This window comes from Phacochoerus africanus, chromosome 13 (assembly GCF_016906955.1).
Source record: "Phacochoerus africanus isolate WHEZ1 chromosome 13, ROS_Pafr_v1, whole genome shotgun sequence".
Classification (NCBI taxonomy): domain Eukaryota; kingdom Metazoa; phylum Chordata; class Mammalia; order Artiodactyla; family Suidae; genus Phacochoerus; species Phacochoerus africanus.
In genome coordinates, this window is record NC_062556.1 from 5020361 (window position 1) to 5037179 (window position 16819).

Consider the following 16819-nt stretch of genomic DNA (forward strand, 5'->3'; position numbering starts at 1 on the left):
TTACCGTACATAAAATAGGGGTGGCGACAGTGCCTATCTCGAAGGGGTGACGTAAAGAATAATGGGGACGTAATAGGTGCTGTGTCAATGTTAGCTCTTATTACTGTTCCTAGAGATTAAGAAGAAACGTAGAGATCGATTTTATGATTTGACCAAAGCCACGCAACTTATAATTACTCAGTAACAGAGGCGGACGATAAATCCAGCTCTTTCTTGTTTCAAAACAACCCAATGGTAAATTAAATAATTATAGGAAAGAGGAAGGGTGTTTCATTAAAGCCTCGGTGTACGAGTTTTACAAGGTCAAAGGCAGCTGGAGCCTGGTTTTCCACTCCCCGGTCCCCGCCCTCCTCCCCCAGCCCAGGCAGGTGACTTTGTGGGCACCTTGTGCGCGGGTGCACTGTCACAGCTCGCAGGGCTGCCCACACTGCTGTCCGCCCCTCGAGTGTGAGCTCCTTATGGGCTGCGCCTCCCCCAGGGGAGAGGCTTGGTCAATGCTGAATGACCGACTGGGTGACAGGAAGCTCGCTCACTCCTGCTAAGTCAGGTGGCCAGAAATATAGGTATGTATACAGGAGCAAAGGCCCTGGTTTAATTTCGATCTGATATTCTGTTAGTATAATTTGAAGTACTAAAATACAAGTTCAATGAAGAGTAGTCTTAAATATTTTCCAAAACATGAAGAATGTATATCTCTACACACTACAAGATCTGTGTAGCTAAGAACAGTAAACAGATGGGTGCTATTAAACTGGGCTGTTACAGCCCATTGCAACTAACATCCTGAAAGACAGCCGGTGCAGTGGAGAGGGAGTTACAAGACTCTGCTTACCACCTACCTCCGGGTGTGGTTAACATGCTTGCCCTTCCCGGTTTACAAGACAAGAACATCCTGATACATCATCAAGACTCTCAGAAGGAGCTATGCTTTTTCACAGTTAATTTGCACACTCCCAAACCATGTTATTCAGATCCTTTCTCATAATGGTACTTTTGATTCAGGCTGAACAGTCCTCCCTGGCACCAGCCCAGGAGATCCAGCCCAGGAGAAAAGGTGACGAGCTAAGGATTTGCACCCAAGTATGCTTAGAGGGGCAAGAGCTCTGTTCCTCTGACACGCCCTGTGCGTCCTGGCAAAACCCTGTTCCCGGCCGCCCCAAGTCTTGGCTCCACCTCCAGCTCCTCTGTCAGATGCCCTCAGCTTCCTTTCAGCTCTTGGGACCCCATCCTTTTAGGGACCACCAGGCCCTTTCCTTCTCTGTCCCTGCTGCTTTTTTTCACATACCGTCATCTCAGCAATCACTGCATCTGCAGGCTAGCTGCTCTGTCTTCTCATTCTTCCAGGGTAGAGACAGTATCTTCTTTATCTCTCGTATTCCCAGGTCTTGGCACACATGACGCAATAAAAAAAATTTGTCCTCAGGCTCATACTGGAGCCTGAAATGTATCAAGAGGCCTGAGATGTATTATGCAACTATGTAAATATATGAGAAAACCTGCACATTTATTTGTGGCACTGCGAAGCAATCAACATACTGGACCTTGCCTTGTGATGATAAACTATAATAAGACATTACTTCCTTAACCTTCAAAAATCTCAGAAAAAAGTTTCTTTCTTTTTTCGCTTGACGTTATCAACACAAGAAAATTGTCTTATTGTATATACTACATATCAGCTTTCACAGCTGTCTTTGTGTAAAGTGGTGATTGTCAAATTTTTATATCTAAGGATCCCCTTATCCACCCTGGACACGTCTGGCTCTTTTCTAAAAACACTGACGTGCAACTGCTACACCGTACAATGCAGTGACTGCACTCCTGGGCATTCATCCCAAGGAAATAAAAAATGTATGTTCACACAAAAACCAGTCGGCTTGATTCGTCATGGCCCCAGAGCAGAAACAACCCAGATGTCCTTGGACGGGTGAATGGTCGCACGAACCATGGTACGTTCACACCACACAACACGGCTCGAGAGGATGAACCACGGACGCACACTCAGAGAATGATGCTGAGTGGAAAAGCCCACCCTAAAAGGCCGCACACCTGATCATTCCATGCATCTAACATTCTTGAAATAACGAAACGAAGTAAATTAATTAAAGTGTTTCAGTACTCACTTGAGGATAAAACATAAGCCCATTACATGTTAACATCTTTAGGAAAAGCAACTTCAGACTAAGTAGTGAGAGAGGCCCTCCCGTCTCAAGTCCGTTGCTCCTTTCCCTGTGTTGCGAGATCACACGTCGTTTCCTCTGGAAACTCTACCCGGGGAGAGCGAGAGTGGAAAAGGTCTTGGGGTCACTGGGAAAGCAGCTTTGACCTTGTGGACCCAAAGGAAGGGAACAGGGGTCCTGAGTCACCTGGACAGCGGGGCAGAGCCCTGGGGGGTTCGGCCGCCTCTTTCACAGGTGAAGTACCAGTCGGTGCCCGACGCCACTGCTGAACAAGCGCACACGCAGAGCTGGGCCCGGGCTGGAGGAGCCCGTCTGTCCCGGACCGAAGCTCTCGCCACGGAAGAAGCATTTCTGGATAGTCGGCTGTATAGAAATATGTAGCATATTAGGAGAGACTCTTAGATAAATTCTATTCCTCAATCAATCAAAACTTATTTCCCAGTGCCTGCCACGAGGGAAACAATCAAATATCGGCGTCCAGCAATGCCATCCTTGTCACTCTCCCACTGTCTGCACAGGTATAATTCAGCACACCAAGCTGCCCGTCTCCCATCCCTTTTTATCAAGTAGAACTGTTTGAAAAACCATTTAAAAATTCTTAGATGTTACCTGTAGACAGATGTACCCTATTTAATAATCGAGAAAACTAGTAAGCTAAGCAAAAACGCCGGAAGCAATGAAACTTCGGCTCTGAGCGCTAAGCCAGCTGAGTAACTAGGTCACCACACAATTCACTTTCACTCACCACACAGTTGGCCAGTGTCTAAGAGGGTTGCTATTACCTAGACAGTCGAGTGTCTAGGCTACCTGTCTACACACAGAGCTTTGCTAAATAGTAACTGACTGCGCGTGTGCGCACACACACGCACATGCAGCTTAAATTTAGCTCTGAATTGCTCACCATCTTGCATCTCTTTACACACAATAAAACACTTATTGATATGTCATATTTACCTTTTAGTTCTGACATCTGTTATTGTTTTTTAACAACTTCCTATATATTTGATCAAAATGGGGGTTACACTGTGGCTGGTAGAGAATTTATAAATTTCAAATGTCCTTCTACCTTTAGTTCTTCTCATTCTGAACCATGAATCTATGACGAAACGTTTTTAAATACAAAAAACCAAACTGGATTAACCTGCTCAATTCCTGCAGGCTCTGAGAGTTAGAGTTATGCCTCTGAAATCATACTAAACTATATTACCTTAGAGTAATTTAAAACCAGAATTGATATAAAATTGTTTCAAAAAGGCGATACACCATATGGAGTGCGAAACATTTCTATACAGTTAGACACCCAGACATACCCCTGCCAATGAGAAAAGGCCTCAGTGGGAAGAACTTTCTTCCAGGAAGAACGCACTCCCACAGCCCGTGACCTCTTCTCAGCAATGTTCCGCACCAGCTGGCTGAGATGACACAAGTTCTAACTTCTTAAAGAATGTCACGAATTTCTAAGCCGCACAGCAGAAACACTGTGGGCTGGGTTGTGACGGGAGGTGCAGTTTTCACTGGTTTAGTTTTATTGAGTGTGATGTTTACCTGCTGGATATAATTTGCTTACTGCTTTGTATGACATTCAAAGGCGCGGGTTCTGCTGTTAATAAATTAAATAATCTGTTTTCTTCTAAAGAAGGAAACTTTTCCAACATTTAACTTCCTGCACAGTAAATGTAGAAAACAGTTGTCTTCAAGTGATGGGTAAGTTCTTATTTTCAAGGCCTTTTCAATCTCTAATTTCTATAACTGAGGATCAAAGTTTTCTACTAACGTCCAACTGCCCAAGAAGCAAGAGGGCGACAAAAGGAGCTCAAAGTTTGGCTCTGGTGCTCCTGCACAAGCAATGAGTCACCACAAAGCAGCCCAGCAACTCCAAGTTTATAAATCTCAGCTTCCTCATGTGCAGAACAGAAACTGTATCTTGCTGATGGCTCAGAACACGATGAAGCTACACGATATACGTTACACTGCCAAAAAACCCTCCTAAAACCACAAAGCGTCCTAACACAAACTTAGGACTGGATTGATGACCATAGAGGACACTGCAGATACAGACCGGCAGCTGGACTTCGGGCTGACCCGAGCTCCTTCCCTCCACTGGACGGGTCACCAAGTCCGCATCTCGTTCTCGGCTCTGAGACCAGCACTCGGTCACCTCTCTAGGCTTCCATTCTACCTAGGGACCAGTGGACCAAAGCAGACACGCTCTACGTTACTTACAGATCCCCAATTCCAGGATTCTAGAATTGTGCTCTGAGCACATATCCCACCTCCACCCCCCACTACGAAACAAACATTTTTCTTTCTTTTCTTTTTCTTTTTTTTTTTTGTCTTTTTGCCTTTTCTGGGGCCGCTCCCTCAGCATATGGAGATTCCCAGGCTAGGGGTCTCATCGGAGCTGCAGCTGCCGGCCTACGCCAGAACCACAGCAATGCCAGATCTGAGCTGTGTCTGTGACCTACACCACAGCTCACGGCAACGCCAGATCCTTAACCCACTGAGTGAGGCCAGGGATGGAACTCGCACCCTCATGGTTCCTAGTCGGATTCATTTCCGCTGAGCCATGACAGGAACTCCACATTTTTCTTTACTATTATTCAGCACTGTGTTTACTATAAAAATGATCTAAACCCCAAGCTTCTCAGGAGGGGTTTTTGTGTGTGTTTGTTTGATCTCCACAGTATTGGATACTCCAAGTATTCCAACCTAGAAATTTCTACTTTTGCAGACAAGGGTACATGCAAGAGAGGGCTTGCTAGGGGTCGAATTGGATCTGCAGCTGCTGGCCTACACCACAGCCACAGCCACGCTGGATCTGAACCACATCTGCAGCCTACACCACAGCTCTCAGCAACACCGGATCCTTAACCCACTGAGTGGGGCCAGGGCTTGAACCCGCATCCTCATGGATCCTAGCCTGGTTCGTTAAGCACTGAGCCACAAAGGGAACTCCAAACAGATGATTTTATTTTATTTTTTTTGTCTTTTTTTGTTGTTGTTGTTGTTATTGTTGTTGTTGTTGCTATTTCTTGGGCCGCTCCCGCGGCATATGGAGGTTCCCAGACTAGGGGTTAAATCGGAGCTGTAGCCACTGGCCTACGCCAGAGCCACAGCAACGCGGGATCCGAGCCGCGTCTGCAACCTACACCACAGCTCACGGCAACGCCGGATCGTTAACCCACTGAGCAAGGGCAGGGGCCGAACCCGCAACCTCCTGGTTCCTAGTCGGATTCGTTAACCACTGCACCACGACGGGAACTCCTTTTTTTAAATTTTATTTATTTATTTTTTGTCTTTTTTGTTGTTGTTATTGTTGTTGTTGTTGCCAAACAGATGATTTTAGATGGCAGATTTTGCTCAAGTCAATCTTATCTTTTTCCATTTAAAAAAGTATCTAAAGCTACAGAAAAGAACCAACTTTTCATTGTCATTTCCCTCAATAACTGCAAAGACATCAGCAGGACACTGCTCCTCTGTGATCAGACTCACATAACAACATAAATGAAGTGGAACTAAACCTCGGTCAGGGTAGGTTTTATGGGGGGCGGTATTACTCATAATTAAGATTCCCAGACTTCATCATCTTAACTATGGGCGAGATATAAGAAATTCAATTGCTGCAACTTTCCAAGCTTATCAGGAACATTGATAGCTAAAAGAATAAATATTATTTAAAATGATCCTTGGACGTTTCCATTGTGGCTCAGTAAGACTGAGCCTGACTAGTATCCATGAGGATGCGGGTTCGATCCCTGGCCTCACTCAGTGGGTTAAGGATCCCATGTGGCCATGAGCTGTGGTGTAGGTTGCAGACATGGCATGGATCCCGTGTTGCTGTGGCTGTAGTGTAGACTGGCAGCTGTAGCTCCAATTCAACCCCTAACCTGGGAACTTCGATATGCAGCAGATGCAGCCCTAAAAAGCAAAAAAAAAAGCTCAGTTCGTTCCAGTCATAACTTAATACATATAAAAATGATTAGATCAGCAATGACTTTGGACCAGACTCAAAGGACCATCACTGAGTGGCCAGCGCTTGTGCCTTCTCAAGACCAGCCTAAGAGGCAACAGTGTCAGGGACAGGGACCAAAGCCTTGCGAGCCTTGGTATTTATCTAGACTGATTCTCGTGTGCTGCCAGAGGTCCTTCTAATTTATTAAAGTGAGTTATTTCAGTTATATACAGTTCTAATACTGAGAAAAAATTACAAAGAAAATCCTCATATATTGTAACTCATTACCCAGATTTAGAAACATCGCAGATGAGACAACCCTTCAAAATATAACTGCCTAATGTTACACGACTGTAAATAAGATGTTTGTACTATAAAGCCAGAAATATAAAGGGGTTGTACTATGTTAAATTATTAGGATGATCAACAATGCACCCAAATAAATTAGTTTCCCATGTTTCAGGAACGGAATCAAACAAAATCCCAGGTTTCACACGTTATGTAGGTACTACTTGCCTTTTGGCATCTCCACTAAGGAACTGTACAAACGAAATACATTCAAGAGCAAACGAATTACTTCTCTCGCTAACCTTCAAACCTGACCTCCTTTTCAATCTCCTATCCTCCTCCCTTTCCAGCCATCTGTCTGTCCATCCAGGAGTTACTGAGAATCTCCTACATGCCAGGCACGGTTCTAGGGCTAGGAGTTCAGCCCTGAACAAAACCAAACACCCTGCCCTTGTGAAGCTTACATCCTGGGTGGGGGTGAAGGAGAAGACAGATGGGACGCCCCCAAAAATCAATAAAATACTGGGAAAAGGATGGCTTTTTAAATAGGGGATGAAGGAGTTCCCGTCGTGGCGCAGTGGTTAATGAATCCGACTAGGAACCATGAGGTTGCGGGTTCGGTCCCTGCCCTTGCTCAGTGGGTTAACGATCCGGCGTTACCATGAGCTGTGGTGTAGGTTGCAGACACGGCTCGGATCCCGCGTTGCTGTGGCTCTGGCGTAGGCTCGTGGCTACAGCTCTGATTCAACCCCTAGCCTGGGAACCTCCATATGCCGCGGGAGCGGCCTAAGAAATAGCAACAACAACAACAAAAAGACAAAAAATAATAAATAAATAAATAAATAAATAGGGGATGAAGGGAAACGTCACTATGAAGGTGGCACTTGAGTTAAAACCAAAAGGAAGTAACTAGAAAGCCCCGCACGTATTCGATGGAAAGGTTTGTTATAGATAAAATAAAATAGTAAGTACAGAGGCCCCGAGGCGACGGTGCACCTGGTGTGTTCAATGAAGAGGACGGAGGCCCGTGTGGATGAAGCGAACAAAGCAGAGAGAGGAACCAGGGCGGCGTGGTAGCAGGGGCTCGCTGACCCTCACAGGGCTGCAGCTTTCCTCTGGGTAAGGATCTTAACGGGGTGGCTCTGGCTGCTCTGTGGAGAATAATCTCAAGGCGCCAAAGGCAGGAGCAGCCAGGAGCCTAATGGAATATTCCGAGCAAGAGATGACGGCGGACTGAACCCGGGCGGTCACAGCTGGGACAGTGAGAAGTGACTCGATCCTGGATATACTTTGAAGGCGGACTGATGTGATTCGCTGAGGAATAAGATGTGTGCCGTGCTGCTGTGGCGGGGAGAAGTCAAAGATGACTCCGAGGTTTTCGGTCTGAACTGGAAAGACGGAATTCACATATCTGAGATGTGAAAGTCTGAGAGAGGAGGTTTAACGGGGCCCCATCCTGACACGTTATGCTTGAAATGCCTACTAGACCCCCAGGGGCAGACACACAGCGGGCAGCTGGGTACACAACTCTACTGCAAGGGAGAGGGCTGGGCTCATGACACGGATTTGGGAAGCGCTGGTGTCCAGAGGGTATAGAGCCATTCGACTGGGAAAGATCGCCCAAGATCTCACCACGACTGGCCCGGGGGGGCATTAACAAGATGCCGGGGTCTGGGAGATCCGGGGCCCACACTGAGCACGAGCCCCGGCGGGGAGGGAGAGACGGGGAGTGTGGTGTGGAGAAACCAAAGGCGGCAAGGATTTCAGAGGAGGGGTGATGAGCTGTGTCAGCCCCGGCAGGCAAGTAAAATTGAGATGAGGACTGAGAATTAGGCCCTGGATTTAGCAACCCAGCATGGCCGGTGACCTTGATACAGAGTTGGGGTGGAATGGTGAGAGCAGAACTTCCCGGAAGGAGTTCCAGAGAGAGCTGGCAGAGAGAGAGGAGTTAGAGCACCGACGATGCTTTTGAGAAATTACCCTATGCAAAGGGGGCATCTGGGATCCTGAGGCACTGACACTATTAGAGGTGGGCCCCCAGCCCCCTCAACACCGAAGCAAAAAGGTGCAAGTTTATTATCTGCGCCTACATACAGAACCCTTAACTCCTTTCTTCTTGGTCAGACCTCTCCCTGTGTAAAGGCTGACTGCTCCCGTTGCGGCTCGGTTCCTTGGGCAACCTCTGTCATTTATCTCATCTTGCTTCAACTTCTCTCATTTCCTCCCCCGCAAAAAAAAAGTTCCCGTTTCAACAACTTTAAAAGATGCAAACAAAATATTCTTCCCCAACTATTACCCCTTTCTCCTCCTTTTCTTCCTCTCCTTATCTCTGAAATACATCAGGCTCGCCGAGACTCTGATTCCTGACCCAAAGGACTTCTACCTCCATCAGCCACTGAGACGGGTTCCACCGGTCACTGTCATCGTGACTGGCTGCCCAATCGAACAGTCACGTCTCAGTTCCAAATTCTACCTGACCTCTGCCATGTCACTGATTTCCTCCCCCTGAAACTCTCTGCTCCCCTGCCTTAACTAGAGCATCTGTTCTGGTTCTCAGGCTACTCACCACCCATGTGTGATAGCTGTTCAATCTTCTCCTTTAGGCAAACTCTTAAAATATTTACATTGTTGGGCCAAGTGAAAAGAAGGCTTCTGACTCACTTCATTAAACTGCCCTCCAAACTGTGAACAAAATTTTTAAATTTTATTTATTTATTTTTTGTCTTGTTAGGGCCGCATCTGCGGCATATAGAAGTTCCCAGGCTAGAGGTCCAAGCAGAGCTATAGCTCCTGGCCTATGCCACAGCCATACCACCACCTAATCTGAGTGTGTTTGCAACCTACATCGCAGCCCACGGCAACACCAGATCCCTAACCCACTAAGGGAGGCCAGGGATCGAACCCACATCCTCATGGATGCTAGTCAGGTTTGTTACAGCTGAGCCCAGATGGGAATTCCCTAATTTGCATTCTTTTTGATTCCAGCTAAATTAAATTTACGGTGATTATCCTTGTGTCTCTTGGAAGTGCCTCTATATCCCTGGCCTCGTTTTTTCCCCTCTAGAATAGTAATTCTTTTCTTAATTGATATGAACTTTAACATAACGGCCCTTTATCACATTATTAAAATGACTCTTCCCAAGCCTCCTGTCTGCCTTTGAGTTGTCTGCTGGTATGAAGAAGCCGTCCAGTGCTCGCTTCGGCAGCATGTACACTAAGATTGGAACGATACAGAGAAGATTAGCACGGCCCCTGCGCAAGGATGACACGCAAATTCGTTGAGCGTTCCATATTTTAAACTATTGCTCTTGGAATGGATTTACAATGAGATCCTGCTGTGTAGCACTGAGAACTATGTCTAGATACTTACATTGCAACACAACACTGGGAGGAAAAGTATGTATACATGTATGTGTAACTGGGTCCCCATGCTGTACAGCGGAAACAATAAAGAAAGAAAGAAGCTGTCCATTTTCACGTAACTGAATACAACCATTTTCCCCTTAAAAATTCTTCCATTACTCTTATCCCCTCCTCCACAACAAGAGCAGACAAGGACGAGCCTCTTTGGTCTTCCTTTGCATAGCTAAAAAAGATTCCAGTCTATTCTGACTGGTATGCCCTAGGACAATGGACCTTTCTCTCCCACAGTTCAGTACCTGTCCTTGTTCCAGAGCATCTAACTCACACTCCTGCTCAAAAGCCAGGTCACGCTTCCCTCTCAACCATCCTCCTACTGCACTGCTAGGGGCCCATCTACCCAGAGCCAGAGGAGCCCGCGTCTCTCACCCCCGCCTCCTTGCCCACACCCGTCTGGAGGGAGATTGGTTCCACCTCTAGACAGTGCGAGCGCGGCCGCCTCTTGCCTCCGCTACGCTCAGTTCCCTACTGCACCTGCTCCTTGAGCCGCCCCTCGCAAGTCCTCCAGGCTTCCTCCTCCTCCATCCTTCCCACCTGCATCCCAGCACCAGCGGCTCTCTGCTGGCTGCTGAACACTCTCTGTACCCCAACGGCTTCCAAAAAATGAAAGCCAAGGTCTCCACCAGGCACCAAGGCCTTTCCATCTGGCTCCTTTCGTTTCATTTCCTGACACACTTCCACACAGGCCACGCTTGGGCTAAACCAAACCACTTACACCCTCGGACCTCAGTTCTTCTCTCTGCCTGAATGTCCCTTCCTTCCTCGCTGGGCTGCGAACTCCCGGCCCTTTCGAGGGCAGCTCACGCGAACCCCGGCCACGAAGCTCCTCCTGATCCGCGAGAACATAGGCCCCGTCCCGCCCCTGGCAGCACTGTGTCACTATTCCCGTCGCCCTGCGCCTCACTGCCGTGGGGGCCAGGGACTTGTTGGCATGGGTCTTCCCTATGGACTCAGTGTCCCTTTCAGACGAGAATCGGGCAGGCGTCACTCGGCCCTGGAACCCAGGACGCGGCTCGTCTCAAGAATCAAAGCGGGGATGAGTGAGCACATCTCCTCCGCCTTCAGCTGCCTCACCAAATCCTGACGCTCTGGAATTCTTAGCCCCCCTGCCTCTGTTCCAATTCCCGTTCCTGTTCCTTCCTGTCACCGCCTGCCTGTCCTTTCACCTCGCCGCCGTCACAGAAGGTGAGCTCCTAAGAACGCTGATCCTATCACTTCCCTCCAGAAAAAAATCCGGTTCCAGGAGAGAGACGGGCCCGGTAACAGGACCTGTGTGTCTGTCGTCCGCACCCCTGAACTCCCACACCCGGGGCTGCAGTCAGACGCTGCTGCTCGGAGCCATTCCCCGCCACCTGCTCCTCCCTGGATGTCGCCCGATGGTGACCTTGTCTCTCTGCCTGCGGAGCCCCTTCCCCCTCATTCCCTCCTGCCCACGCTCCACTCCTCACACTCTTCCCACCGATTTCTCCAGGCCTCCTCGGTGTCGCAGACTTCCTTAGCTTCTTAAACAGAAAATTCTAGAACACATTTTGATTTAATGATTCATTATCATAAATATTCATGAGCCTTCCACAAAAGCATTTCAAATGAGTCAACTTTTTAGTTTTTAGTTTTCTGCCACCTCTCTTAATGTTTCTCACCTGTTATTTCTCTCTCTCTCTCACACACACACACACACACACACACACACACACACACACACACACCCCAACATACTCGTCACTTGTTGCTGCTAATCTGCTCTAGGCTGGACATTCACACACAAACTTATTAGGAAGCATGTGTTAAAAAAGGAGCCACAGGTGAGGTTTGGAAAAGGAACACAGTGCATGGCTTTGGGGCTGCAAACTGGACACAAATATCCACAGTGCTCGACTGTCTTTTCCAGGTAGTATTTCATGATTCTGGGTGGCTTTCTAAAGAATGGACTTTAAATGAGAGTAGGTGACAGAGTACGAAGTGCCATGACTGGCCAGGGGCCCTGGCTGGTCTCATGAGTGACACAGCACAGCTAAGTCACGTAGCTGCATTCTAGCTTTGCCGGTTTAAAAACTCAGGTGAATTTGTCCACTCAAGAATGGTCAGGAGTTCCCGTCATGGCGCAGTGGTTAACGAATCCGACTAGGAACCATGAGGTTGCGGGTTCGGTCCCTGCCCTTCCCGCTCAGTGGGTTAACGATCTGGCGTTGCCGTGAGCTGTGGTGTAGGTTGCAGACACAGCTCAGATCTGGCATTGCTGTGGTTCTGGCGTAGGCCGGTGGCTACAGCTCCGATTCAACCCCTAGCCTGGGAACCTCCATATGCCGCAGGAGTGGCCCAAAGAAATAGCAAAAAGACAAAAAAAAAAAAAAGAATGGTCAGTTCCAGGGAGTTCCCTTTGTGGCTTAGCAGTTAACAAACCCAATTAGAATCCATGAGGATGCAGGTTCAATCCCTGCTCCCACTCCCTGGCCTCCCTCAGTGGGTTAAGGATCTGATGTGGCCATGAGCTGTGGTGTAGGTTGCAGACGCGGCCCGGTTGTGGTGTAGGCCTGCAGCTACAGCTCTGACTTGACCCCTAGCCTGGGAACATCCATATGCCACAGGTGCAGCCCCAAAAAGCAAAAAAAAAAAAAGGTCAGTTCCAGTGAAATAAATCACTCTATCCAAATGAACAAGTAGGTCATTCATTGACCAAAATGGCAAACATTTATTGTGAGAAAGGTAAAAGCCAAACAGATGAGATAAAAGAAAGCATATTCTCACTTGCTGGTGAACCCTCTCCCCAAGACTCTGTCTATATCCCTCTGGTGGTCCAGGCTACTGGAGAGTCACCTTTCATCGCTTCAGCTTATTTTCATTAGCATTTTACCCTTGACAAATTCATAGGTTAGTTTTGTCTGTAAATTTTACATATGACATTTACCATTTTGATTCAACACGGGGAGAGAAATTATGGGAAGATGAAACTACCTTCAAATCACACTGCAGAAAAGTTTCTTCTGGAAATTCTTCCTGTAGAACATCTATTTTTAAATACGGGTCCAGATTCTTACTAGGTTTCTAAGACTGACAGTTCTTGAACTTGTCCTAACTCCAGGGTTTCATTGTTCTGATAGGGGCCTCTAGCCACAGATAAATTATTATAAGAAGCTTCTGAGAAGTGGTAAAAATTACCATTAGATGGAAATCACCCAATCAGATCTGCAGACAGAAAACCAAATCAAAAAACAGGAAAGCAATATAAGAGACCTATGGGATAATATAAAGCGGACCAATCTACGCATAATAGGAATTCCAGAAGGAGTAGAAAAAGATAAGGGAATGGAAAATATATTTGAAGAAATTATCGCTGGAAACTTCCCAAATCTAAAGGATACTGGGTTCAAGATACAGGAAGCACAGAGGGCCCCAAACAAATTGAACCCAAATAGACCCACACCAAGACACATCATGATAAAAATGGCAAAAGTTAGTGATAAAGAGAGGATCCTAAAGGCAGCAAGAGAAAAGCAGAATGTTACCTACAAGGGAACCCCCATAAGATTATCAGCTGATTTTTCTACAGAAACACTACAGGCCAGGAGGGAATGGCAAGAGATATTTAAAGTGCTAAAAGGAAAAAATATGCAACCTAGAATACTCTATCCAGCAAGAATATCATTTAAAATAGAAGGGGAAATAAAATTTTTTTCCAACAAACAAAAACTAAAAGAATACAGCAACACAAAACCCAGGTTAAAAGAAATACTGAAAGGGCTTCTATAAACCAAGAAGAAAGGAAGGAAAGGGAAGAAAAAAGAAAAGAAAAAAAAAAAGAAGAGGAAGAACTAGGACTGAGGAAACCGCAATCAGAGAGCAGTCACTCAAATAAGCCAGCATACAGATTTAATCATGAACATGCTTCAAACAAAATAAAATTAAAAAGGAAAAATAAAAAAGAGTCATCAAAACCATAAAATGTGGGCAAGGGATGTTAGGAAATAAATAACCCTTTTTGTTTGTATGTTTCTCTTCTTAATTTTAATACAGCAATGAAGTGTTTGAACTTACAGGACCATCAGGCTAAAACACACAATTATAGGAAGGGGTTAGCATACTTAAAAAACAGGGCAACCACAAGCCAAAACCAAATATTGCATTTGCAAAAAAAGAAAAAACAAAAACAAAAAACACTCAAGCAGATAATAACAGGAGACCAACCAACCAAAAAAAAAAAAAAAACAAAGGAAGAATGGAGAACCATAGAATCAACTGGAACACGAGATTCAAAATGGCAATAAATAATCATCTATCAATTATCACCTTAAATGTCAATGGACTGAATGCCCCAATCAAAAGACACAGAGTGGCTGAGTGGATAAAAAGGCAAAAACCTTCAATATGCTGCCTACAAGAAACTCACCTTAGGACAAAAGATACATATAGATTGAAAGCGAAAGGGTGGGGAAAAATATTTCACGCCAATAGACGTGACAGAAAAGCAGGAGTCGCAACACTCATATCAGACAAAATGGACTTTAAAACAAAAGACATAAAGAAAGACAAAGAAGGACACTACTTAATGATTAAGGGATCCATCCAAGGAGAGGATGTTACTATCGTCAACATATATGCCCCAAATATAGAAGCACCCAGATACATACAACAAATATTAGCAGACATAAAGGGAGATATTGATGAGAATACAATCATAGTAGGAGACCTTAATACCCCCCTCACATCAATGGACAGATCCTCCAGACAGAAAACCAATAAAGCAACAGAGATCCTAAAGGAAACAATAGAAAAGTTAGACTTCATTGATATCTTCAGGACACTACATCCAAAAAAAGCAGAATACACATTCTTCTCAAATGCTCATGGAACATTCTCAAGAATTGACCACATATTGGGACACAAAGCTAGCCTCAATAAATTTAGGAGCATAGAAATTATCTCAAGTATCTTCTCTGACCACAATGCCATGAAATTAGAAATCAACCATGGGAAAAGGAAAGAGAAAAAAACTACTGCATGGAGACTAAACAACATGCTACTAAAAAACCAATGGGTCAATGAGGAAATCAAGAAGGAAATCAAAAACTACCTTGAAACAAATGATAATGAAGACACAACCTCTCAAAATCTGTGGGATGCTGCGGAAGCAGTGCTCAGAGGGAAATTTATAGCAATACAGGCCTTTCTCAAAAAAGAAGAAAGATCCCAAATGGACAACTTAACCCTCCACCTAAATGACTTAGAAAAAGAAGAACAAAAAAGACATAAAGGCAGCAGAAGGAAGGAAATTATAAGGATCAAAGAAGAAATCAATAAAATAGAGACTCAAAAAACAACAGAGAAAATTAATAAAACCAAGAGCTGGTTCTTTGAAAAGGTAAACAAAATTGACAAACCCCTGGCCAGACTCACTAAAAAGAGGAGAGAAAGAACCCAAATAACCAAAATTATAAATGAAAAAGGAGAAATCACAACGGATACAGCAGAAATACAAAAAACCATAAGAGAATACTATGAACAACTATACGGCAACAAGTTTGACAATCTGGAAGAAATGGACAATTTTCTAGAATCTTACAGCCTGCCAAAACTGAATCAAGTAGAAACAGACCAACTGAACAGACCGATCACTAGAAATGAAACTGAAGAGGTCATAAAATCACTCCCTACAAATAAAAGTCCAGGACCAGATGGCTTCACAGGTGAATTCTATCAAACATATAAAGAGGATCTGGTGCCCATCCTCCTTAAACTCTTTCAAAGGTTGAAGAAGGAATACTCCCAAAGACATTCTATGATGCCACCATCACCCTCATTCCAAAACCAGACAGAGATACCACCAAAAAAGAAAACTATCGCCCAATATCATGGATGAATATAGATGCAAAAATTCTCAACAAAATCTTAGCCAACCGAATCCAACAACATACCAAAAAAATCATACACCATGACCAGGTTGGGTTCATCCCAGGTTCACAAGGATGGTTCAACATACGCAAATCAATCAGCATCATACACCACATCAACAAAAGAAAAGTCAAAAATCGTATGATCATCTCAATAGACGCAGAAAAAGCATTTGACAAAGTCCAACATCCATTCATGATCAAGACCCTCGCCAAAGTGGGTATAGAGGGAACATTCCTGAACATAATCAAAGCCACTTATGAGAAACCCACAGCAAATATAATACTCAATGGGGAAAAACTGAAAGCCTTCTCACTCCAATCTGGAACAAGACAGGGATGCCCACTCTCACCACTGCTCTTCAACATAGTTTTGGAAGTCCTAGCCACAGCAATTAGACAAACAAAAGAAATAAAAGGCATCCATATAGGAAGAGAAGAGATCAAACTGTCACGGTATGCAGATGACATGATGCTATACATAGAAAACCCTAAGGACTCAACCCCAAAACTACTTGAACTGATTAATAAATTCAGCAAAGTAGCAGGATATAAGATGAACATTCAGAAGTCAGTTGCATTTCTGTATACCAGCAATGAAATATTAGAAAAGGAATACAAAAATACGATACCTTTTAAAATTGCACCTCACAAAATCAAATACCTCGGAATACACCTGACCAAGGAGGTAAAGGACCTATATGCCGAGAACTATAAAACTTTAATCAAAGAAATTAAAGAAGATGTAAAGAAATGGAAAGATATTCCATGCTCCTGGATTAGAAAAATCAATATTGTAAAAATGGCCACACTACCCAAAGCAATCTACAGATTCAATGCAATCCCTATCACATTACCCATCACATTTTTCACAGAACTAGAACAAACAATCCAAACATTTATATGGAACAACAAAAGACCCAGAATCGCCAAAGCAATCCTGAGAAACAAAAACCAAGCAGACTTCAAGAAATACTACAAAGCCACAGTCATCAAAACAGTGTGGTACTGGTATCAAAACAGACAGACAGACCAATGGAACAGAATAGAGAATCCGGAAATACACCCTGACACCTATGGTCAATTCATCTTTGACA

General features: G+C 44.9%; 1 protein-coding gene and 1 non-coding gene across 5 annotated transcripts in view; one reads left to right on the top strand and one right to left on the bottom strand.

Annotated features, from left to right (window-relative positions):
• The window catches only part of LNX2 (ligand of numb-protein X 2), an 87343-nt gene that overhangs the window by 44065 nt on the left and 26459 nt on the right, over positions 1–16819 (bottom strand). Inside the window, exon 1 of one of the 4 annotated variants that reach the window (XM_047756412.1) lies at positions 1286–2054. The exons of the other annotated variants lie outside the window; for them this stretch is intronic. The gene's annotated coding sequence lies outside the window, so the exon portion shown is untranslated. Of the gene's footprint in view, positions 1–1285; positions 2055–16819 lie in introns of those variants that run through there. 4 annotated transcript variants of the gene reach the window in all.
• On the top strand, positions 9608–9714 carry LOC125113672 (U6 spliceosomal RNA). Its single transcript, XR_007131538.1, has one exon. It is a non-coding gene; the product is annotated as a U6 spliceosomal RNA (small nuclear RNA).